Raw genomic sequence first — 26,455 nt, 5'->3', positions numbered from 1 at the left:
CCTGTTTCTAACCCCGTGCTCTACCTGCCCTGGGAGTGTTTGATGGGACAGTGTAGAGGGATCTTTACTCTGTATCTAACCCGTGCTGTATCTGCCCTGGGAATGTTTGATGCAAAAAAACAGAAATGTGGCATAATCTTTGACAAGTATAATAAAATTGAAAGTGTTTATTGGCTGGTGTGATTGAGGAACAGGAGCAGCCCTGATGATATCTGTGGATTTGTTGGTGTTGGTTGATCGGATGCCAGTATCGAGCTCACTGTCTGCCGCCTCCGCACATTCAAGGGCCTGAAATTGAAAAGGGATAGGGCGTCACTTTGACTTCTGGTAATCGAGTAAAATAGACCCTAGCGATTCACCTCTCTTCATTTTTATTTCCATTGCAGTCAACAGGGCAGGTCATAGAGTCATAATGGCACAGAAGGAGGCCATTCCTCACAACGCAGCACGAGCAGCTCAATCGATATCGCCCAAAGTCGCAAGTACCCCACAGAGTCCAGGACTCATTTCCAGAGCACAGGAGGACAATAGAAATAAAGATCGGCCGATGTAAAGCGCACTGAATTTACGCTATCGCACAAAGTGGAATGAGAAGAACCAGAGAGACAGAGGGTGAGGGGAGAGCGTGAAAGTCATATCGAATGAGAGGACAGAGAGAGCGGCAGACAGAAGCAGGCAGACTCAAGAGAGAGAGGGAGGAAAGGATAGACAGAAAAGAGAGACAGCTCGAGAGGAGAGCGAGATAAAGATATGCAGAGGAGAGAAAATGCAAGCAGAGATACGAAGATAAGAAACAGAAGAAATAAGAGCAGGAGTCGGCCATTCGGCCCCTCGAGCCTGCTCCGCCATTCAATGAGATCATGGCTGATCATCGAACTCAACTCCACCTTCCCGCCCGATCCCCATATCCCTTGATTCCCTTAATATCCAAAAATCTATCAATCTCTGCCTTGAATATACTCAATGACTGAGCCTCCACAGCCCTCTGGGGCAGAGAATTCCAAAGATTCCCCACCCTCTGAGTGAAGAAATTTCCCCTCATCTCAGTCCTGAATGACCGACCCCTTATTCTGAGACTGTGACCCCTGGTTCTAGACTCCCCAGCCAGGGGAAACATCCTCCCTGCATCTACCCTGTCGAGCCCTGTAAGAATTTTGTATGTTTCAATGAGATCACCTCTCATTCTTCTAAACTCTAGAGAATATAGGCCTAGTCTACTCAATCTCTCCTCATAGGACAATCCCCCCATCCCAGGAAACATAGAGTCATAACGACACAGAAGGAGGCCATTCGGCCCATCGAGTCCATGCCGGCTCTCTGTAGAGCAATCCAGTCAGTCCCATTCCCCCGCTCTATCCCCGTAGCCCTGCAAGTTTATTTCCCTCAAGTGCCTATCCAGCCTCCCCTTGAAAACATTGAGTGTCTCCGCTTCCACCACTTCCCTCGGCAGCGAGTTCCAGGTCCTCACCACTCGCTGCGTAAAAAAGTTTTTAATCACGTCCCCCCTGTATCTCTTACTCAAAACCTTAAATCTGTGTCCCCTAGTTCTTGTACCATCAACTAGTGGGAACTGTGGTGTATGTAACCTGTTCCACCTTAAGAGAACTTAAGCCTCTTCCACCTTAAGAGATGTACTACTTTCTCTGGCTGCTGTATACGTAATACCGGTGGTGACCACCGGTATATAAGCACTGTGTAGTAATATTGTATTTAGTATAGTCCTGACCTCCAACCAGTAAAGACCTGTTGAACTTTAATCTTGTAGTCTGTGTTAGTAATTACAACTAGAACACACAGACTTAACAGTGGCGACGAGTCCGATTCTTACCCTGCGGCAGTTTATATCCACGGCGGCTTCGTCCACAGAACGGACGTCGAAGAGAGGCTTCCACCCTCATCACCCTGCTGGAAGACACGGCGCGCGGCAGACATCGAGAAACCAGAGTGCAGAAGACATCCTGAACTCGAAGCCTCCATCAGCGGCTGTCAGCTATCTTCTTTCTTCCTCGGTGGTGGGTAAGCCGAGCAGCGACGCGACCAGAAAGTCGGCCGCGTTGGCTGTACAGACGGGGAGGGAAGACGGAGGAATAAGGGCGGTGAGATCGATCGCGACCGGAGATAAGGGCCGGGCCGCATTCGGGCCGAAAGGCGCAGCGCGGGGGCATCGATCGCGGCTGGTGATAAGGGCCGGGCCGCATTCGGGCTAAAAAGGCGCAGCGTCTGGGGCAACTGAAGGCGCGAGAGCCGCGGTGAAGCGGAGACAACGTCGGGGGACGGGTGAAGACCGCCAAGCGCGGGAAAACCGCCATTTTGTAGGTGGAGGACGAAGACAAGAGCGGGAAGCCGCCGTCTTGGATAAAAATTAAAATAAATTAAATTGTAACGATGCCTAAACATGGGAACATTAATACCTTTGATAGCGACATCAAAGATTGGGCCATGTATGTAGAACGCATACAAAATTATTGTAAAGCAAATAAAATTCCAGATGAAGAGAAAGCACTAACATTATTAAACTTAATGGGTGCGAAGACATATGGGCAATTGAAACACCTTTTATCACCAGATGAACCGGTGGATAAGACGTTCGAGGAGATTGTTACTGTCCTGAAAAATCATCTAAACCCCACGCCGCTGATGCTAGCAGAACGATTTAAATTTTACAGCAGAAGGCAGCTGAAGGATGAAAGCAATGCTGAATATTTAATGGAATTGCGTAAGCTAGCAAAGTACTGTCAGTTTGGAACGAGACTGACAGAGGCGCTACGAGATAAATTTGTGTGTGATTTATTAAAAGAAGATACACAAAAGCGACTGCTCGAGGAGAATGAGCTGACGCTTGAGAAAGCGGTCACTATGGCAGCAGCACACGAAGCCGCAGCGAGAGGCACGGCAGTAATGCAGCTACGGTCACCGGAACTCAGTACAAATAAATTGGGTTTGAGTACTGTAAAATGTTATCGTTGTGGAAAGACAACGCACGATCAGAACCAGTGTTGGTTTAAAAACCAAGAATGCAGAACGTGTGGCAGGCTTGGCCACATAGCTAAAGTATGCCGGTCAGGAAAGAAGGCCAGCAACAAAAAGTCACCGCAAGGAAAATACATAAAGGTACACAAGGTGACAAAGAACAGGTCGACCGAACAGAAGTCAGATTCTGACGCTAGCAGTAATGAACTGGGTAGCTTAAGAGTACACAACGTTGGTAAGGATGCAGATCTCCAGACAATTTGGGTCACCCTTCAGATAGCAGGAGTCCAAGTAAAGATGGAATTGGACACTGGATCGGCATTGACGGTCATGAATAAGAAAATTACAAAAGGTTATTCCAACATATTCCCTTACGGGATACGGAGATTATATTGAAAACATACACGGGGCAAAGAGTGTACCCCATCGGAAAGATGGAGGTAAAAGTGGTCCACAAGGGCGAAGAAAGCCAAGTAATGGACTTATATGTGCTACCTGAAGGAGGTCCACCACTACTGGGATGGGAGTGGATTAGGAAAATGAATATGGACTGGCACTCCTTGAAGGCACTAACGGTAGATTCTGGGGAAACAGATGTCAAACCTAAACGATTGTCCAAAATATTGGATGATGCTAAAGAGGTGTTCCAGCAGGGACTGGGAACACTGAGAGGAATTACGGCAAACATCAAGATTGATGAACATGCACACCCAAAATTTTTTAAAGCCAGACCGGTACCCTATGCAATACGACCTACTGTAGAAGCGGAACTGGAAGCGCTAGAATGTTCAAGTGTACTGTCTAAGGTAGACTGGAGTGGGCTACGCCCATTGTTCCCGTTATGAAACGTCCTTCGAGCAACAAGCCAGGAGAACCAGGGAAGGTTTGCATCTGTGGAGATTTCAAAATCACCGTTAATCCGGTGCTTCACACGGTGCAGTATCCGCTTCCGCGGATTGAGGATATTTTTGCTTCGTTGTCTGGCGGGAAACACTTCACCAAGATAGACCTGGCGCAGGTGTACTTGCAGATGGAGGTTGAAGAAGAGTCACGCCAATACCTCACGATCAACACGCATCGAGGTTTCTACCGGTACAATAGGCTGGTTTTTGGAGTGGCATCGGCTCCAGCAATTTGGCAGAGGGCCATGGAGCAGGTATTACAGGGAATTGCAGGCACACAATGTTACCTGGACGATATTCTGATTACAGGTGATGGTGATGAAGAACACCTCGCAAACTTGGAACTGGTGCACAACAGACTGAAAGAGTATGGACTTGTTGAGATACCGCGCGTAGGAAGTCGGCGCCGATGAGTGGGCAGAGGACCTCGGCGGTGAGGAACTCCCAGCGGTAGCGGCGGCCCGCGAGGTCGAGCGTGACCATGCGGGTGCCATATGTGCGGATGTCCGAGCCATTGGCGGCGGCCAGCGTGATACCTCGTGTGCCGCGTTGGATTTCGAGGGTGGAGGCGGGGGTGATGCTGTGCTGGGCCCGTGTCGCACAGAAATCGGCAGTTGGTTCTGTCATCAGTGACGTACAGTAGAGGCCCCTTTTGCCCCACGGCCATCGCGGGGGCCGGTGCGGGGGGGGGGAATTGAAGGTGCACGGTGGCGTGCAGCGTTGGGCCTTAGTGCCAAAGTGGGTGTGGTAGTAACAGTGGCCCGGAGTGGTAGGGCGGGCGGGCATGGTGGGCCGGGGAGACCGCGTGGTCATTGCCGCGAGGTCGGGCGTGACGTCGTGCGCGGACTGTGCAAAGAGCAGCCGGTCGGCCTTTTCTGCTATGTCATTCAGGTCCGTGGAGCCGGACTCCACAATGAGCGGGCGGATGCTGGCGGGAAGCTGCCGAATGAAAAGCGTGCGAAAGAGGGCGCCGGGGGGCTTGTCATCCGTGAGGGACAGCATGTGGGAAAGCAGGTCTGATGGTGAAGCGTCACCGAGACCGGGGAGGTCAAGGAGTTGGCAGTGGCGCTGGTAAGAGGACGTTTGAAATTTTTTAAGGAGCGCAGCCTTCAGATGTTCGTACTTGCCAGTCTGTGGTGGGTCCTGCAGCGCTGCCCAAACTTTGGGGACGGTAGCGTACGTGAGCGAGGAGACGAGGTAGTCGTACTTCGTGGTGTCGCCTGTGATGCCTTTCAGCCGGAATCTGAACTCGGCTTGAAAGAACCAGGCTTCGGCCAAGTTTTCCCAAAAGTCTGGTAATTTAACCGTGACTGCGTTTGTATCCGCCATGCTAGCTTAGGATTCGTCCTGAGCGTCGGGGTCACCAGTGTTGAGATACCGCGGCAAACGTGGGAGTCGAGACCAGAGCTAGTAAATCAGAACAGCTTTTTATTTCAGCCTCATGGCAAAACAGGAACTGGAAGAGCCCGCGCCTGACTTAAATACTCCCCAGACAGGAAGTGCTCCCGGCAGCCTGTCCCTGTGGGAAACAAGTTGCTGGAGGAAAGGGCCCCCGGTTGGGGGCGTCTGCTTAAACTGTCCGTACCGCCGTGAGCGGATTGTGTCCAGTGGTGGCGTGTCGCCACAGACTTAGAGTTAATCGGCAGAAATGTGAGTTCTTCCAGAAGCGGATCTCGTACTGTGGTCATGTCATTGACCGGGAGGGGCTTCATAAGTGTCCTGACAAGATAGAGGCAGTTGTAAAGGCTCCCGCTCCGGATAATGTCTCTCAGTTGAGGTCGTTTCTAGGATTGATTAACTATTACCATAAATTTCTACCAAATCTATCCACGGTACTGCACCCGCTAAATGCTCTTTTACAGAAGGGGGTACCATGGGAATGGAGCGAAAACTGTAAGAAGGCATTTCGCAAAAGCAAAGAATTGATCACCTCAGAGGAAGTGTTGGCTCACTTCAACCCGACACTGCCTATTCGGTTGGCTTGTGATGCTTCTCCATATGGTATTGGGGCAGTACTCTCACACAAGTTGCCAAATGGCACGGAAAGGCCAGTCGCGTTTGCATCCAGATCATTGACCTCCGCTGAGCGCAACTATGCGCAGATTGATAGGGAGGCTCTCAGCCTTGTATGGGGAGTGAAGAAGTTTAATCATTACCTGCAGGGCCAAAAATTCACACTTCTGACAGACCATCAGCCGTTGGTATCCATTTTTAACCCTAAGAAGGGTGTTTCAGTGATGACAGCACAGCGTCTCCAGAGATGGTCCCTTTTCCTAGGGGCACATCAATATCAAATAGAATTCAAAGGTACGAAGCAGCATGGCAATGCTGATGGGCTGTCGCGCCTGCCACTACCTGAAGAAGAAGAAACGACGAAAGTTGACCCTGTTGAGTTATTTCATTCGACCATCATCGAGTGTTTACCAGTCACCAATGCAAGTATTGAAAGAGAAACCAGGAACGACCCGACACTGTCCAGAGTCTACGAGGTGACAGTGAAAGGATAGCCAACACGTGGTGATCCTCTGTTACCGGCATTCTTGGCAAGGCGAGACCAGCTGTCCGTCTGCCATGGTACTTTGATGTACGGGACAAGAGTGATTATTCCTCCCAAGTTAAGGGAAAGAGTTCTAAAAGAACTGCATGAAGGTCATCTGGGGGGAGTTAAGATGAAAAGTCTTGCTAGGGCTTATGTATGGTGGCCGGGTATTGACCAACAGATAGAGGAGTTGACGAAAAGCTGCGCTGGGTGCCAAAAAGTGCAAAATGCACCTCCGATCGCACCACTACACCCATGGGAATGGCCTTCAGCCCCATGGCAACGCGTACATATTGACTTTGCTGGTCCATTCATGGACTCCATGTTCCTAATTGCGGTGGATGCACATTCCAAATGGCCAGAAGTGATCAAGATGAATACCACTACTTCAGAAAAGACAATTGCGGTGTTAAGAACAATATTCGCAAGGAACGGATTGCCAGAACAGATCTGTTCGGACAACGGACCACAGTTCGTGTCGGAAGAATTCCAAAAATTCTTAAAGAAGAATGGGGTGAAACATTATACCTCTGCCCCATATCATCCGGCGACAAACGGGTTGGCCGAGAGATTTGTCCAAACATTCAAAAAGGCAATAAAGGCCATGAACGATGATCAGATTCCGCTACAGCACAAGGTGGACAATTTCCTAATGGCATATCGAAACGCCGCTCATGCAGTGACTAACCAAAGTCCTGCCATGATGTTTTATAACAGGAGGTTGCGGTCCAGGTTGGACTTGTTAAAACCAAATGTGCGGAGGGAAGTGGAAAACAAACAGTTCCGGCATATTAATAACAAGACCACTCGAAGTTTCGACGTAGGACAACCAGTGTTGGCAAGGGGCTATGGAAACGAAAAATGGCAGTCCGGAACAATTCGGGCCAGACAAGGACCTCTAATGTACACAGTAGATATTGGTAAGAATGTGATAAGGCGTCATGCGGATCAACTGGTAGAATCGAGATCAAGGGTCGAACCCATGGTTGCGACAGAGACAACTGTGGAAGACGTTAATGAACCTGAAGCATCTACCTCGGCAGGGAATGTACCTGAGGATGATAACACCAAATGCATGGGAGACCAACTAGAGGAGTCACCTCAGCAACAGGAATCAGAGACCACTGAAAGGCGTTATCCAAACCGAATCAGAAGGCCTCCTGAGAGACTGAACCTTTGAACTGTTTATACCTGAAGTTATATATGTTATTATGTTATGTTAAATGGGGATATGACTGTTAAGCTAAAAAGGGAGGATTGTGGTGTATGTAACCTGTTCCACCTTAAGAGAACTTAAGCCTGTTCCACCTTAAGAGATGTACTACTTTCTCTGGCTGCTGTATACGTAATACCGGTGGTGACCACACCGGTATATAAGCACTGTGTAGTAATATTGTATTTTAGTATAGTCCTGACCTCCAACCAGTAAAGACCTGTTGAACTTTAATCTTGTAGTCTGTGTTAGTAATTACAACTAGAACACAGACTTAACAGGAACAGCCTTTCCCCGTCTAGCCTAACCAAACCCGTCATAATCTTGTACACCTCTATCAAATCACCCCTCAACCTCCTTTGCTCTAATGAAAATAAATCCAGCTTCTCCAACCTGTCCTTGTAGCTAAGATCCCCCATCCCCGAAACCATTCTGGTAAATCTCCTCTGCAGCCTCTCAAGGGCCTTCACATCCTTCCTAAAGTGTGGTGACCAGAACTGGACGCAATACTCCAGTTGTGGCCTAACCAGCGCTTTATAAAGGTTCAGCATAACTTCTCTACTTTTGTACTCAATACCTCTATTTATGAAGCCCAAGATCCCATATGCTTTGCTAACCATTCTCTCAATATGTCCCGCCACCTTCAGGGACCTATGCACATTAACTCCCAGGTCCCTCTGTCCCTGCACACTCTTTAAAACTGTGCCATTAAGTGTATAATAGCAAACTACTGCGGATGCTGGAAATCTGAAATAACAACAGAAAATGCTGGAAATACTCAGCAGGCCAGGCAACATCCGTGGAGAGAGAAACAGAGTTAACGTTTCAGGTCTGGGACCCTTCATCAGAACTGGAAAAAGCTGGAGATGTAACAGATATTAAGCAGGTGCAGAAACAGGGGGAGGGCGGTTTAGGAGGGGAGGAAGGAATTGAAATAATATCCTGTACTTTTGTAAGAGGCAGGAAAGATAAAATGTTGCAAATGGGAGTGGCAAAAATCATACAGCATGAAAAATGGGGGCAGGGATAATTATTTGAAATTGTTGAACTCAATGTTGAGTCCGGCAGGCTGCAAAGTGTCTAATCGAAAGATGAGGTGCTGTTCCTCGAGCTTACGTTGAGCTTCATTGGAACAAAGTAATAGGCCGAGGACAGAGAGATCAGAGTGGGAGTGAAGCGGTGAATTAAAGTGACAGGCGACTGGAAGCTCGGGGTCACCCTTACGGACTGAACGGAGGTGTTCCGCAAAGTGGTCGCCCAATCTGCGTTTGGTTTCCCCAATGTAGAGGAGACCGCATCGTGAGCAGCGAATACAGTATACTAGATTGCAAGAAGTACAAGTAAATCGCTGTTTCACCTGGAAGGGGTGTTTGGGGCCCTGGACAGTGGGAAGGGAGGAGGTAAAAGGGCATGTGTTGCATCTCCTGCGCTTGCACGGGAAGGTGCCAGGCGAAGGAGAAGGGCTGTTAGGGGTGATTGAGGAGTGGACCAGGGTGTCGCGGAGGGAGTGGTCCCTTCAGAATGCTGGAAGGGGAGGTGAGGGGAAGATGTGTTTGGTGGTGGGATCATGTTGGAGGTGGCGGAAATGGCGGAGGATGATACGTTGAATGTGGAGGCTGGTGGGGTGAAAGGTGAGGACAAGGGGAACCCTATCGTGGTTCTGGGAGGGAGGGGAAGGGGTGAGAGCAGAAGTGCGGGAAATGGAACGGACACGGTCAAGGGCCGTGTCAACCACAGTAGAGGGGAAGCCTCGGTTGAGGGAAAAGGAAGACTGGTATGGAAGGTGGCATCGTCAGAGCAGATGCGGCGGAGACAGAGAAACTGCTCTGTTCCTTCTGCCAAAATGCAACCCCTCACACTTCTCTGTATTAAATTCCATCAGCCACTTGTCTGCCCATTCTGCTAGCCTTTCTATGTCCTGTGGCAGTCGATTGGTGTCATCCTCACTGTTTGCCACCCCCCCATATTTGGTGTCATCGGCAAATTTAGAAATTCTACTCTGTATTCCAATATCCAGGTCATTTATATATATATATATATAAAAAAAAGCAGTGGCCCCAGCACTGACCCTTGGGGAACACCACTGACTACCATCCTCCAGTCTGAAAAACAGCCATTTACCACAACTCGCTGTTTTCTGTCCTTAAGCCAATTCCTTATCCAAGCTGCCACTGACCCTCAATTTTGTTAACCAGCCTTCTATGTGGTACGTTGTGAAACGCCTTCCGAAAATCCATGTAGACAACATCCATTGCATTCAATCCTCTCTGTTACTTCATCAAAAAATTCAATTAGATTAGTCAAACACGAATTTACAAATCCATGTTGGCTCTCCTTAATTAGCTTAAACCTCTCCAAGTGCCCGTTAATTCGTTCCTTGATTATTGTTTCTAAAACTTTGCCCACCACTGGTGTTAAACTGACTGGCCTGTCGTTTCTAAGATTGTCCTTGCACCCTTTCTTGAACAATGGTGTCACATTTTCCACATTCCAATCCTCAGGCACTTCCCCTGCATCTAGGGAAGATTGGAAAATTATAGCAAGCCCTTCCGCTATCTCCTCCCCCAATTCCCTTAGCAACCTGGGATGCAAGCCATCTGGACCAGGCGACTTGTCCACTCTAAGTATACCCAGCCTTTCTAGTACATCCTGTCTATCAATTTTCACCCCTTCCATTGCTTCTACCTTTTCCACTTCTACCGATATTTTGTCAGCATCCACCTCCTTAGTAAACACCGATACAAAGTACTCATTGAGTATTCGAGCCTTGCCCTGCGCCTCTAATCATATATCACCTTCTTTGTCCCGAATAGGCCCCACCCCGCCTCTTACTACTCAATTTTTTTTTTCAATTTTCAATTTTATTTGTCACATAACGAAATACAACAAGTGAAATCCAGTCAGTGAAATGCTTTATTCTTAACGAGCCGAGCGCACCAAGCAGCAAAGGACATGTGATGAAATATTCCATTCATCACTGCCTGTGACTGTGGTCGGTTTCAGTGTCATTTCCCTTCCTCCAGTCCTCATTGTATTGTTTATTGGAATGTGCTGTGTGTGTAGGGCTCCGCCCATACCTGGCCCCTTTTGTAAGCTAGCTCAGTCTGGCCTCAGTCTCCAGAAGGAAGATACCTCTCTCTCTTACGTGTTACTTTCTAAGTTAATAAAAGCCTTGTTTTGTTTCGCTAACATCGAGTCTCGGAATTATTGAGGCACATCAATTTTATTAACTTATTTTTCAACACTATGGATCAACTCCTGAAACCCGAACGTTTGGATTTGGATCAACATGCTCCGGACGCATCAGCACGCTTCGGACACTGGTTTGAGTGTATGGAATTCTTCCTGGACAATTCCGCAGCCGTCAAAGACGCTACGGACGCTGCGAGGATGAGACTCGGAATTCTGCGGAATTGGGTAAGCCACCGGGTTTACCCCCTCATCCAAGACGCCGATACGTACCTGGCCGCCTGCGACATCTTAAAGGCGCATTACCAGCAGCCTACGAATGAGGTGTATGCTAGGCATCTGCTCGCTACTCGCGTACAGCGACCTGGGGAATCGGTGGAGGAGTTCCTAAGCACTCTGAAAATGCTTGGCAAAGACTGCAAGTGCCGAGATGTAAAAGCCGCAGTGTACACTGACGAGCTTGTTCGTGATGCCTTTATCACAGGCCTCAGCTCCACTTACATCCGGCAAAGACTGCTGGAAAAAACGGGGTTGGACCTGAAACAGGCTGCGGACACCGCGCGATCCCTGGATGTGGCCCAGAGAAACTCGGACGCCTACTCTTCAGCCCGCGCCGTCCACGCCGCCACGTGTGCACCGAGGGCGCCGCCATCTTGGAAGGCATCTTCCCCGCCCGGCAGCCCGACACCGGCGGGGCCCCGCTCTCCCCCCAGAAGCCCTACGACAGCTGCGACGCGTCAGGGACCCAACTGCTACTTCTGCGGGCAGCCAAAACACACCAGAAACCTGTGCCCGGCGAAAGGCACCACCTGCTTTAAGTGCGGTAAGAAGGGGCACTTCGGGAAGGTGTGCAGAGGGAACCCCGCCGGAAAACCCGCCACCGCCGCGTGTGCGCCGTGGGAGTGGCCATCTTGGACGCCATCTTGCCCGACCTCGTGGGGTCCACCATCTTATGAGCAGACAGCGTGGACGCCATCTTGTATCGATCAGGGCCCTACAGTGGCATCGGTCACAGTGGACCAGACCAGGCCGCACCCGCTATCCAAATCAATGGTGGACATCGAGGTAAACGGGTGCCGGGTTAAATGTTTAATTGACAGTGGAAGCACGGAGAGTTTTATCCACCCTGAACTGGCACAGCAACTCTCCCTAAAGGTGGTCCCTGCTCAGGGTACCATCTCTATGGCTGATAAAACCTAGACATCGACCATTCTGGGTTACTGCACGGTACAATTGGGCGTTAACGGAACTGTATACGATAATTTTAAAGTATTAACCATGAAGAACCTATGTGCGAGCGTGATCTTGGGCCTGGATTTCCAGTGCAACCACCAAAGCATCACGCTCAAGTACGGTGGGTCCCAGCCGCCCCTCACAGTGTGCGGTCTGGCTACCCTGAAGGTAAAGCCGCCTTCGCTATTCGCGAACCTTACCCCTAACTGCCGGCCAATAGCGACCAAAAGCAGGAGGTACAGCTGGGAGGACAGGCGGTTTATCGCGACCGAGGTAGACAGGCTCCTGAAAGAGCGCATTATTGAACGCAGCAACAGCCCGTGGCGCGCCCAAGTGGTAGTGGTAAGGGGTAGCGAGAAGAAACGGATGGTGATCGACTATAGTCAAACGATCAACAGGTACACCCAACTAGACGCCTACCCGCTACCCCGCATATCAGAAATGGTGAACCAAATCGCCCAATACTGGGTGTTCTCCACCATCGACCTCAAGTCAGCGTACCACCAGCTCCCTATCAGACCAGAGGACCGCCCGTACACTGCCTTCGAGGCGAACGGACGCCTCTACCAATTCCTCAGAGTCCCCTTTGGGGTGACGAATGGGGTCTCGGTTTTTCAGAGGGAGATGGACCGCATGGTCGATGACCACCACTTGCAGGCAACCTTCCCCTACCTCGACAACGTCACCATCTGCGGCCACAATCAGCAGGATCACGACTCGAACCTCGAGAGGTTCCTGGAAACCGCACAAAAGCTCAACCTCACCTACAACGAGGACAAGTGCATTTTCAACACCACGCGCCTCTGCATACTAGGCAGCGTGGTGGAGAATGGGGAAATCAGACCAGACCCCGACCGATTGCGCCCCCTACGGGAGCTGCCCCTGCCCAACACTCCCAAAGCCCTGAAAAGGTGCCTGGGGTTATTTTCTTATTATTCCCAATGGGTCCCCAACTACTCCGACAAAGCCCGCCCCCTCTTGAAAGCATCCTCTTTTCCGCTCTCTGCTGAGGCCCACGCTGCCTTCAAAAGCATTAAGCAGGATATTGAGCGGGCCACGCTACAGGCAGTGGACGAGAACACTCCATTTCAAGTGGAAAGTGATGCGTCTGACTTCGCCTTGGCGGCCACCCTCAACCAGGCGGGGCGGCCTGTAGCTTTCTTCTCGAGGACCCTCCAAGGGCCCGAGATCAGACACTCCTCCGTGGAAAAGGAGGCCCAAGCCATCGTGGAGGCAGTGCGCCACTGGCGCCACTACCTAGCCGGCAAACGCTTCACCCTACTTACCGACCAGCGGTCGGTAGCGTTTATGTTCAATAATAAACAGAGGGGGAAGATTAAAAATGATAAGATTCTTAGGTGGCGGATCGAGCTCTCCACCTTCGTGTACGACATCATTTACCGGCCAGGGGCCCTTAACGAATCCCCTGACGCCCTCTCACGAGGGATGTGTGCCAGCGCCACCGGGGATCGGCTACAGACCCTCCACAACGACCTCTGCCACCCAGGGGTCACGCGGCTGTTCCACTTCATAAAGTCCCGTAACTTACCCTACTCGATTGAGGAAGTTCGGTCTCTGACCAGGAACTGCCGCACTTGCGCTGAGTGCAAGCCTCGGTTCTACCGCCCAGATAGAGCCCACTTAATCAAAGCTACACGGCCCTTTGAGCGGCTCAGCTTAGATTTGAAGGGCCCCCTCCCGTCCGTTGACCGCAATGTTTACTTCCTGAACATTGTGGACGAATACTCCCGGTTCCCATTCGCCTTCCCCTGCCCAGACATGACCAGCGCCACGGTCATTAAATGCCTCAACAGCCTGTTCTGCCTGTTCGGTATGCCGAGCTACATCCATACGGATAGGGGGGCGTCCTTCATGAGTGAAGAGCTACGCCAGTACATGCTGTCCAAGGGGATCGCCACGAGCCGTACCACCAGCTACAACCCCCGGGGTAACGGCCAAGTGGAGCGAGAGAACGGGACAGTATGGAAAGCAGTCACTCTAGCTCTAAGGACCAAGGGCCTCCCTATCTCCCGCTGGCAGGAAGTCCTCTCGGATGTGCTCCATTCGATACGGTCGCTATTGTGTACGGCCACTAATGCCACGCCTCATGAACGAATGTTTGTCTTTCCCCGGAAATCCACCTCAGGCGTATCCATGCCGTCATGGCTCTCCACCCCAGGTCCGGTACTCGTGCGAAGGCATGTGAGGGGCCACAAGACGGACCCTCTCGTGGAGCCAGTACACCTACTCCACGCCAACCCCCAATACGCATATGTCCGGCACGCCGACAGAAGGGAGGACACCGTGTCCATAAAAGACGTCGCCCCAGCCGGCATCAACAACAACCACGGCAATAGCAGCAACAACGATCACAGCAACTCTTACCCACCCACTACTCTTTCATCACCCCCGGAAGAACATCGACCAACGGCACCCCCACCAACTACCCCTTCAACAACCCTGGCGGCACCCCCGGCAGAGACCCAGGAGACTACCGGGGACACCCAGCCGACACCCGCGGCACCACAACAGCCACGTCGGTCGCAGAGGACTATCAAACCCCCGAACAGACTAAATCTATAGAAGGGGTGAATGTGATGAAATATTCCATTCATCACTGCCTGTGACTGTGGTCGGTTTCAGTGTCATTTCCCTTCCCCCAGTCCTCATTGTATTGTTTATTGGAATGTGCTGTGTGTGTAGGGCTCCGCCCATACCTGGCCCCTTTTGTAAGCTAGCTCAGTCTGGCCTCAGTCTCCAGAAGGAAGATACCTCTCTCTCTTACGTGTTACTTTCTAAGTTAATAAAAGCCTTGTTTTGTTTCGCTAACATCGAGTCTCGGAATTATTGAGGCACATCAGGACACTTAGCTGCCTGGTGCGCATGGAGCCCGCAAGGACGGCAGCCATCTTCATCGGCGCCATCACAATAGGGTCCGCTCTCGCCTCACTCCGCCTTTCCCGCACTTCTGCCCGACACTCTTCAGTGTATAAAGGATGGTGCAGTTAAATATTTTAACAAACCCAGGTTAATTATTATACAGTCTCTGACATCTTCACATCATCTGCAAAATATTTGGGATCAGAGCAACTATTTCTACACCTTTAGAGCATATTTGCTGGCTCCAGACAACATTAAACTGATGCACGGAGTCAGTCGGTTTTCCTCCAATGAAAACTCGCTTACTATTTACATGCCGGTAAAACATTTTTGGGTTCCCTTTTATGTTAACTGCCATTCTACTCTCATATTCTCTCTTTGCAAATATTATTTTCATCCTCACTTCCCCCCTCAACATATTGTATTTGGTCTGGTGCTCCACTGGAGAATTCACTCGACAGGCATTTTTCACGCTCCATTTTTGTTTCATCATCTTCTCTATCTCCCTCGTCATCCAAGGAGCCCTTGCTTTGGTTCCCTTACCCTTCCCTCTTGTTGGAATGTACCTTGCCTGTACTTGGAACATCTCCTCCTTAAAGATCTCCCATTGTTCTGTTACAGTTTTTCCTGTCAGTCTTTGAGTCATAGAGTCATAGAGTCATAGAGTAATACAGCACGGATAGAGGCCCTTCGGCCCATCGTGTCCATGCCGGCCATCAAGCCCTGTCTAATCTAATCCCATATTCCAGCATTTGGCCCGTAGCCTTGTATGCTATGGCATTTCAAATGCTCATCCAAATGCTTCTTAAATGTTGTGAGGGTTTCTGCCTCCACAACCCTTTCAGGCAGTGAGTTCCAGACTCCAACCACCCTCTGGGTGAAAAAGTTCTTTCTCAAATCCCCTCTAAACCTCCCGCCCTTTACCTTGAATCTATGCCCCCTAGTTATTGACCCCTCTACTAAGGGGAAAAGCTCCTCAGCATCCATCCTATCTATGCCCCTCACAATTTTGTACACCTCAATCATGTCCCCCCTCAGCCTCCTCTGCTCCAAGGAAAACAAACCCAATCTGCCCAGTCTCTCTTCATAGCTGAAGCGCTCCAGCCCTGGTAACATCCTGGTGAACCTCCTCTGCACCCTCTCTAACGCGATCACATCTTTCCTGTAGTGTGGCGACCAGAACTGCACACAATATTCCAGCTGTGGCCTAACCAGTGTTTTATACAGCTCCATCATAACCTCCTTGCTCTTATATTCTATGCCTCGGCTAATGAAGGCAAGTATCCCATATGCCTTTTTTACCACCTTATCCACCTGTTCCGCCGCCTTCAGGGATCTGTGTACCTGCACACCCAGATCCCTCTGACCCTCCGTCTTGCCTAGGGTCTTTCCCTTCATTGTGTATTCCCTTGCCTTGTTAGACCCCCCAAAGTGCATCACCTCGCACTTTTCCGGGTTAAATTCCATTTGCCACTGTTCCGCCCATCTGACCAACCCATCTATATCGTTCTGCAGACTGAGGCTACCCTCCTCGCTATTTACCACCCTACCAATTTTAGTATCATCCGCGAATTTACTGATCATACCCTTTACATTCATATCCAAGTCATTAATGTAGACCACAAACAGCAAGGGACCCAGCACCGATCCCTGTGGTACCCCACTGGCCACAGGTTTCCAGTCACAAAAACAACCTTCGACCATCACCCTCTGCCTTCTGCCACTAAGCCAGTTTTGTATCCAATGTGCCAAGGCACCCTGGATTCCATGGGCTCTTACCTTCTTGACCAGTCTCCTGTGCGGGACTTTATCGAAGGCCTTTGGTTCCATTTTACCCTGGCTAGATCCTTTTGCCTCCCATTGAAGTTAGCCCTATTCCAGTTTAGAAGTTCCACTCTCGATTGTTCCTTGCTCCTCTCCATTGCTAATCTAAATCTTATAATACGATGATCACTCGTACCCAAGTGTTCTCCCACAGACACTTGGTCGACCTGGCCCACCTCATTCCCCAGCACCAGATCCAGCAATGCCTCCTTCCTGGTTGGGCCAAGAACATACTGGTCAAGGAAATTCTCCTGAACACATTTCAGAAATTCCACCCCCTTCTTTCCCTTTACTCTAGCATTATCCCAATCGATATTTGGGTAATTAAAGTCCCCCAATATCACCACTCTATAGCTCTTGCATATCTCTGCGATTTCCCTGCAGATTTGCTCCTCTACCTCCCTCTCACTATTTGGAGGCCTGTAGAATACCCCCAATAGTGTGATCAGACCCTTTTTGCTCCTCAACTCTAACCAAATGGATTCTGTCCTTGTCCCCTCGAGAACTTCCTCCCTTTCCAAAACTACAATGTCTTTCTTAATCAGCACTGCCACCCCACCTCCCTTTTTTCCTTCCCTATCTTTTCTGAACACCTTGTACCCTTGAATATTAAGTGCCCAGTCCTCACTGTTTTTAAGCCAAGTTTCCGTTATTGCCACATCATATTGCCACATGGCTAATTGTGCTTGTAGCTCACCAACCTTATTCACCACACTTTGTGTATTTACGTACATGCATTCTAAACCCATTTTTGAATTTTTCGTAGTCTTTCTTAGTCTGGTGACCCTTCATTGCGCTCCCTCCATGGCAAGTATATCTTTCATTAGGTAAGGAGACCGAAACAATACTCCAGGTGTGGTTTCACCAGGGCTCTATATAATTGCAATATGACGTCTTTACTCTTATACTCAAATCCTCTTGTAATAAAGGCCAACATACCATTTGCTTTCCTAATTGCTTGCTGTACCTGCATGTTAACTTTCAGTGATTCGTGTACAAGGACACCCAGGTCCCTCTGAACACCAACGTTTCCCAATCTCTCACCATTTAAAAAATACTCTGCTTTTCTATTTTTCCTACCAAAGTGGATAACCTCACAACACTCCACATTATATTCCATTTGCCATGTTCTTGCCCACTCACTTAGCTTGTCCATATCCCCTTGAAGCCTCTTTGCATCCTCCTCACACTATTTCCAGCAAGTTTTTTGCGTCTTCTTCCATGAAGGCAGACACAAAGGGCTCGATTTTCATTGGGCCATTGAGGCGGGCTTGGAGTCGTGTGGGGGGTTAAAATCGCAAAAACTGGCGGGCGGGACTCCCCCTGCCTGGTTCCCGACTCCGAGCAATTTTAACTCAGTCGTGTCTGATGGCCCCGAATCCGTCCCGCAACCAACAGGCGGGACTGGTCGTTAAGGCCCTTAACAAGCACTAAATGGCCTCTGTAATCCTATTTTGAAAGGCCCTTGCAAATTTAACCCTTTTCCCACATGAAACACGCCTGGTGGGAAATACGACGGTGAAACCTGGCGGGAGCACGATTGGATTGCTGACTATCAACTGCAGGTCAACCATTAAAGAGATTTGATCAGCCATGATATGGAGGTGGCAGGACTTAGTGGTCTCAGGTCTGGGGCAGCAGGCTTAACCACACCTGTGGAAGGTTGGAGCCTCACACCCATCTCCAGTGTGACCTCCTGGGAAACCCCTCTCGCCACCTTCACTCAGCACTTCCTCAAAGGAGGCATATACCAGAAGCATGGGAGCCATTTATTTCCTTCCCATCTGGGCAATGGAGGAGCTTGAGCACCAGCCGCGGCACCAGCAGAACCAGGAACAACAGCAGCACCAGCAACAGCAGCAGGAACGCCAGGCTGCTGCTCACCCACCTGAAGCTGCACAGGCCAGAAGGGGCCAGCGCTTGGAAGTGGCTGAAGAGCACCTTGCTGCACATCAGGGGGGCCATGGGGACCCGTATCTGCAATGGCAGTCCTACTCAGAAGGACTTCCATGAAGGTCTGGTTTCTCTGTTCGATAGATGCCCATCACTCCTCAAGAGATGTCATTCTATTCTGAACAATGACCATGTTTTCCATACCCTGGCGACTAAGCTGCTCCATGGCCGTAGCCATCCTCTCCTCTACCGTAGCCATCCTCTCCTCTACGGTAGCCATCCTTACCACGGAGGCTGCCATCCTTTCCGTGGTGATGCGTTCATGTGCCAATGACTCCACAAAGGCTTTGCTCATGTTCGCTATGGACTCCTCCATTCGCTCCACACTCGCAGTGACCCTAGAGACAAAACCTGCCAGAGATTCCTGCATCTGTGCCTGGAGTTCCATCACCTCTGATCTTATGGATGGACCCAGAGGCAGAGGGTCGACATGCTGCTGAGCCGAGCTGGGAGAGTCCTGTGCCCTCCGACTAGGACTCTCCACTGCTGTCCCTGTCTCCATAATCTGCTGATGCTCACTTGTGAGCTGTGACACACCAGGTGACAACACTACTCTGTGTCCCAAAAGTCCCACCGAGGAGTGTTTCTGTGCTGGTGCTGGGTGCGCTGAATTCTGCTGACGCTGCGCCCTCAGATATTGCAGCTTCCTCTGAGGAGTCTGGCTGTTCAGCCTCTTCTTCCTGGCTAGGGGGGATGGATGCTTGTGATGGTCCTGTGGGGGAGTAAAGGAAAGAGTCAGAGATGTGATGCAAAGGCTACATGCACATAGCTTTTTGCAGATGCTCATAAGTCCATCTGTTAGAGCTTCACAATCATTATCAGCGACTCATGCAATGTCAAAGAGAGAGATGGGAAACTTTTCTGTCACCAGCTTGCTGTGTTACACCCGTCTGTCCGTCCCCCACGCGCGAATCATCCTCTATTCCCATAATTTCCAGGACGGCCTCCTCCCAGGGGGTCAGGTGGACTATTGAGGCTGTCTCTCCTCCTGTCCTGGCTCGCTCTCTTTTGTTGTGAGCTCTCTTTTCCTGCAATGAGGGAGACAAGTGGAGGTTGAGTGAAAATGAAGGAGTGAGTGTAGAGATTGCATAGCATAGATACTTAGAAGGAGACAAAGATGGAGTGAGGTTGCAAGACCAAGGGCCCTCCCTGTGTGTTCAAAGCATCAGAGTGATAGGGAGTGTGAGGGCTGCATGGTCGAATAGTTATGTGAATGTGAGCATAGAGAGAGAGGGAATGGGTAAGGGTGCATGGATGCCAGTGTCAAGTGGGATGTGGAGGAAGAGATTGCTAAAGCTGAGTGCTGGTGAGGAAAGGCAATGGGGATCAGATTGAGGGTGATGGGAAATTCATACTCACTTTTCCAGTGCACTGAAGGTCTTGAAATCTTTTCCTGCACTGTATCCAGGTTCTGCGGGTGACTCCCAAGGAGTTGACCTCCTCAGCCACCTGCATCCACACTGCCTTGGTCTGTGGGAGGCCTCTTCCTCCCTGATGAAGGGAAGAGCACCTCTCTGTTGGCCCTAGCCCCATCCACTAATGCCTGCAGTGCCACCTCGTCAAACCGAGGAGCTGATCTTGCCCTCCCGCTTGTCATATTTGCTGCAGCTCCCTCACACTGCACAGTCAAGAAGCTTGGCAGTCTGCAGAAGAAGCAAGGCTTGCTGTGGACCTTAAATGCAGCAGCAATGATGACATCATCAGAGGGGACTTTCGGTCATGAAAAACCCATTTGCAAAGGCCTCCCACACGTTGGAAATCAATTGGCCAATTCAGTTAAAATTGCATCAATCTCCCACATCCATTTAGGTTTGTGTGGGAAACACGAAATTCAGATAACACGACACCATCCCGCACCTGAGTTAAAATCCCCCCCAAAGTATTTGTTTAATTTCTCTGCCACTTCCTTATGCCCCATTATACTTTTGCCTGTCTCAGCCTGTAAGGGACCCACATTTACTTTTGCTAATCTTTTCCTTTTTACATACCTATAGAAGCTTTTACAGTCTGTTTTTATGTCTCTCGCTAGTTTACTCTCATTCAATTTTCCCTTTCTTTATCAATTTCTTGGTCGTCCTTTGCCGAATTCTAAAATCCTCCCAATCCTCAGGCTTACTCCTCTTTTTGGCAACATTATAAGCCTCTTCCTTTGATCTAATACTATCTTTAACTTATCTTGTTAGCCGCGGTTGGACCACTTTTCCTGTGGAGTTTTTGAGCCTTAAACGAATGTATATTTTTTGTAAATTATGTATTAATTCTTTAAATGCTAGCCATTGCTTCTCTACTGTCATACCTTTTAATGTAGTTTCCCAATCTACCTTAGCCAACTCACCCCTCGTACCTACGAGGTTTGCTTTGTTTAGATTCAAGACCCTCGTTTCGGATTTAACTAAATCACTTTCAAACTCAATATAAAATTCTATCCTATTATGGATATTATTATCCTGGAATGGCAGGAATGACATATGAAGAGAGATTGGGTCGATTAGGCTTATAGAGTCATAGAGTCATAGAGTTTTACAGCACAGAAAGAGGCCCTTCGGCCCATCGTGTCTGCGCCGCCCAATTTTCAATGAGATCCCCTCTCATTCTTCTAAACTCGCTAGAGTTTAGAAGAATGAGAGGGGATCTCATTGAAAATTATAAAATTCTAACAGGACTAGACAGACTAGATGCGGGAAGGATGTTCCCGATGGCGGGGGAGTCCAGAACCAGGGGTCACAGTCTAAGGATAAGGGGTAAGCCATTTAGGACTGAGATGAGGAGGAATTTCTTCACCCAGAGAGTGGTGAACCTGTGGAATTCTCTACCACAGAAGGCAGTAGAGGCCAATTCATTAAACATATTCAAGAAGGAGTTGGGTATATTTTTAAGGCTAAAGGGATCAAGGGATATGGAGAGAAGGCAGGGACAGGGTACTGAATTTGGATGATCAGCCATGATCTCATTGAATGGCGGAGCAGGCTCGAGGGGCCGAATGGCCTGCTCCTGCTCCTATCTTCTATGTTTCTATGTTTCCCTCCATAAACCTCTCCGCCTCTCTCTCCTCCTTTAAGACACTCCTTAAAACCCACCTCTGTTCTAAAAGCTCATTCAGTGGCTCGGTGTCAAAAAAAATTCTGATAACGTTCATGTGAAACATCTTGGGACGTTTTACTACGTTAAAGGCGCTATATAAATGCACGTTGTTGATCTCATTGAATGGTGGAACAGGCTCGAGGGGCCGAATGGCCTACTCCTGCTCCTATCTTCTATGTTTCTATGGTCACTCTTCCCTAAGGGCCCCTTTACTACAAGGTTATTAATTAACCCTTTCTCGTTGCCCAATACTAAATCTAAAATCGCCTGTTCCCTAGTTGGTTCCTCAAGATACTGATACGGACCATCCCAGGGCAATAAATGAAGCAGTGCCCATGACACCCAGAACCCCAATAATTCATGAGTAAAAGACAAAGTCAATCGAGAAAGCTGCGAGCGAGGGGGGAAAGAGACAGAGAGAAATAGAGAAAAGTAGAGGAAAGTGGATGAGAGAGAGAGAGAGAAAATGAGAAAGGTAGAATCAGATTCTGGGCTTTATTTACGTCAGATCCCAGTGACAGTATTTGCCTTTACGGGGGGGGGGGGGGCGGGGGCTTGTGAAAAAGTTGGTTTTCGGAACACAGGAGTTGGCCATTCAGCCCCTCGAGCCTGTTCCGCCATTCAATTAGATTATAGCTGATCTCCATATATACGCCTTGGTACTGTAACCCTTAATACGGTCGTGGCTCAGTGGGTTGCACTCTCTAGGTGGGAGGGGCTAGGAGTGAGCAGGTGCTGCTGGTTGCCTGATTGCTGCAGGGAGTTGGAGTGAGTTTGTAAAAAGTTGGTGGTGGTTTTTTTTCAGGTTTTAGGGCTTTTTTGGTCCATAATCAGCAGACGGATGGCTGCTGAGGGACCCGGAGTGCCGGGCCCCTCAGAGGACAACATTCCCAGGATGAATTTAATCAGGGAAGAAAATGTTGGGGGAAGGGAGAAAAAAAGGCCCAAAGATTTGGGCCGGGACCCCAGGAGGTTTGGAAAAGAAAACACGGCGGTGGTTCAGTGCGAGGACAAGGAGATACGAGCCTGGGATATTATCCAGGCGGTACATGAGGACTGCGGCGAGGGAAGCTGCTTTGCCTGCCGACCAAAGCCGAATGTTGGGTTCGAGGTGATGGTCAGTGGTCGAGAGGAGGCGGAAAGACCTTTACTGAGTTTGAAGGTTGGAGATAAGTTATTTCTATATTCTGAAGAGGTGGTGGTCTCATTCTTAAACCTGCCGGTTTATATTGAGGACGATGTGCTAATAAAAAAGTTGGAGTTGTGGGACGTTAAAATTTGCTCAGCAATAAAGAGGAGGTACTATCCAGGAACGCGGGTAGCAGATGGAACCCGTTATGTAAAGGTGCGGTTCCCAGAGGGGGTGAAGTCATTGCCGTATAGCATGAAATTCAAGACAATGGAAGGAGTGCAGTACTTCTGGGTACTGTATGGTAACCAGGTGAAGGTTTGTTATTATTGTTTTGGACACGACCATCTTGTAAGAAGCTGTCCAGATTTGTATTGTTATAACTGCGGCGAGTCTGGACAGATCGCTCGGAGCTGCAAGGCGGAGAGCTGTGGGGTGTGTCACAAAGGCCCCGCCCGCTGTGAGTGTGAGGCAGAAGGAAGGCCCTTGAGTGACGAGGAGATGGGAGAAGGAGAAGGAGCAGGAGGTGTGAGTGGAGCAGCTGGAGGAGCGGAGCAGGCGGAGGACACAGCTGGTGAATGGAAGGAGAAAAGAGCGCAGGAAGAGGCAGAAAATTGTGGAGCAGAGCACAGGATGGAAATGGTGGAAAACACACCAAGTACGGTGGAAAAGGACAAAGACAGCAGTGGGCAGCACGGGTCGAGGGCAGAGTCGAGCCATAATACGGCTCGGCTCTCCCTAAAGAATCTGGTGTCCGCGGAGGGAGAGGAGGCGGGAGCGGGGTGCAGAGTAAGTGTAAGTACTCCAAAGAAAGACGGGGAGTCGGACATCGCGGGGAGCAGGAGGGGGCAAGACAGGAAAAGGTACAAGAGGCAGGAGCCTTAAAGGGGCAGCAGGACGGGAGGGGGAGACAAAGATGCCAGAAGGGAGCAAGATAGGTGCCGATGCGCCATTGTCCTAGAGAGAGAAGGATCAGGGAGCAAGGGTCAGCGGTGGAGATAAGGCCGAAGGGAGTGGCACGACTGGGGAAACCGTGATAGCAGGAAGACTCTCTAAGGGAGATTATTAAAAATATATATTAATGATCTAGACGAGGGAACTAGATGTAATATCTCCAAGTTTGCAGACGACACAAAGCTGGGTGGGCGTGTGTGCTGTGAGGAGGATGCCGAGAAACTCCAGTATGATTTGGACAGGTTGTGTGATTGGGCAGATGCATGGCAAATGCAGTATAATGTGGGTAAATGCGAGGTTATCCACTTCGGTGGCAAAAACAGGAAGACAGATTATTATCTGAACGGCAATAGATTGGGAGAAGGGGAAGTGCAATGAGACCTGGGTGTCCTTGTGCACCAGTCGCTGAAGGTAAGCATGCAGGTGCAGCAGGCGGTTAAGAAGGCAAATGGTATGTTGGCCTTCATAGCGAGAGGATTCGAGTACAGGAGCAAGGATGTCTTGCTGCAGTTGTACAGGGCCTTGGTGAGACCACACCTTGAGTATTGTGTGCAGTTTTGGTTGTCTTATCTGAGGAAGGATGTTCTTGCCATGGAGAGAGTGCAGCGAAGATTCACCAGACTGATACCTGGGATGGCAGGAATGGCGTATGAAGAGAGATTGTGTCGATTCGGCTTATATTCGCTAGAGTTTAGAAAAATGAGAGGGGATCTCATTGAAACTTATACAATTCTAACAGGACTAGACAGACTAGATGCAGGAAGGATGTTCCAGATGGTGGGGGAGTCCAGAACCAGGGGACATAGTCTAAGGATAAGGGGTAAGCCATTTAGGACTGAGATGAGGAGGAATTTCTTCACCCAGAGAGTGGTGAACCTGTGGAATTCCCTACCACACAAGGCAGTTGAGGCCAACTCATTAAATATATTCAAGAAGGAGTTAGATATAGTTCTTAAGGCTAAAGGGATCAAGGGATATGGGGAGAAAGCAGGGACAGGGTACTGAATTAAATGGCAGAGCAGGCTCGAGGGGCCGAATGGCCTACTCCTGCTCCTATCTTCTATGTTTCTATGTATCTGATGGGGAGCAGGGACAGGAGGTTACAGAGGAGCTCGAAAGTGAGGAGTCAGAGGGGGACAGAGACATGGAAGTAGGGGGTGAGGTGGCATCGTGTGGAAAGTGAAAGGTTAGTGAGGGGCAGAAGGAGGGAGAAGGGGCAGCTCCTCGGCCCAAACCTAATGTAAGGAAGAGGCTGAAACTGCAGGGAAGGTTCAAACAGGAGGTGAAAAGGAGCCGGAGGCTGCAGGAGAAAGCAACAGCTGCCTGAAAAGTTGGGAAGGAGCATGAGAGGAGGGAAGGGCCGGAGATTAAATGATGGGGGGATTATCGGGCACACTTCCCTTATTCGGAGCCATGATTACTGATCAATTTTTAAAGTACAATAGATTAGTATATGTTATGGGAGACAAATTAAACTTCAGGTTTTGATGTTAATATGTGGTGGAGGAATGGCTGTGCAGAGCGGCGGGATGGATCTGTCTGATACAATGGAATGATCACCATGTTGTAAATGTTTTTAATGTTTAATAAATAATTTTTTTAATGTGGGTAGCACCCTTGACTCCGAGTCAGAAGGCTGTGGGTTCAAGTCCCACTCCAGAGACTTGAGCACAAAAATCTAGGCTGACACTCCCAGTGCAGTGCTGAGGGAGCGCCGCACTGTCGGAGGTGCCGTCTTTCAGATGAGATGTTAAACCGAGGCCCCGTCTGCGCTCTCAGGTGGATGTAAAAGATCCCGTGACGCTTTTCTGACAAAGCGCAGGGTGCCCTGTCCAATATTTATCCCTCAACCGACATCACGTCATTGCTGTGTGTGGGAGCTTGCTGTGCGCAAATTGGCTGCCGTGTTTCTCTACATTACAACAGTGATCACACTTCAAAAGTATTTCATTGGCTGTAAAGGGCTTTGGGACGTCCTGGGGTGGTGAAAGGCGCTATAGAAATGCAAGTCTTTCTTTTTTGACCACCGGGTTCCCTGGGGATGGGTCTCATTGGTTCTACCTCGGCCCCCTGGACACTGACATGCGATGGCACGGGTCTCGGTGGAGCGCACGGGCCGCTGCTTACCTCAGCAGTAGGTGGTGCTCTCGTTCTCCCCCTGGCACTCGGTGCCCCCTCCTTGCGTGCCCAGGCACTGCCGAGTGCGCACCCGTTGGTTGCTGGTGCAACGCGACCAGCCTGACCAGCAGCTCCACTGCCCGTCCGTGAAACCTGCTGCTCACAGAAGAGAAAGGGACACATTTATCACTGTCGCTGCTCATCCGATCTCCCTCCTTTACCCGTCTCGGGATGTGGGCGTCACTGGCCAGGCCGGCAATTATTGCCTGTCCCCGGTTGCTACTCGAAGAGTTGATGATGAGGCCGCCATCTTCAAACGCTGCGGCCCGTGCGGTGAAGGTGCTCCGACAGAGCTGTGAGGTGAACTTTCACCGATCCACAGCTAGGAGCGAGCTCGACCCTGAACCTCGACCTCTCAAGCCCTCGACTTAGAAATCGCCTATCCCCCCCCACGTCCGTTCCCCCGCACG

The 26,455-nt window shown here is 49.8% G+C and overlaps 1 long non-coding RNA gene across 1 annotated transcript; it reads right to left on the bottom strand.

Moving 5' to 3' along the window:
• Nucleotides 1-152: 152 nt before the first annotated feature.
• Nucleotides 153-26,380, bottom strand: LOC147123922 (uncharacterized). The gene is made up of 2 exons (XR_015073453.1): nucleotides 25,995-26,380; nucleotides 153-288 (listed from the first exon to the last, which is right to left on the bottom strand). It is a non-coding gene; the product is annotated as an uncharacterized LOC147123922 (long non-coding RNA).
• Nucleotides 26,381-26,455: the final 75 nt, after the last annotated feature.

This window comes from Somniosus microcephalus, chromosome 1, assembly GCF_052327205.1.
Source record: "Somniosus microcephalus isolate GS21.2 chromosome 1, FLI_Smic_1.0, whole genome shotgun sequence".
NCBI classification, from domain to species: Eukaryota; Metazoa; Chordata; class Chondrichthyes; order Squaliformes; family Somniosidae; genus Somniosus; species Somniosus microcephalus.
This window is presented reverse-complemented; position numbering and strand designations above follow the sequence as displayed.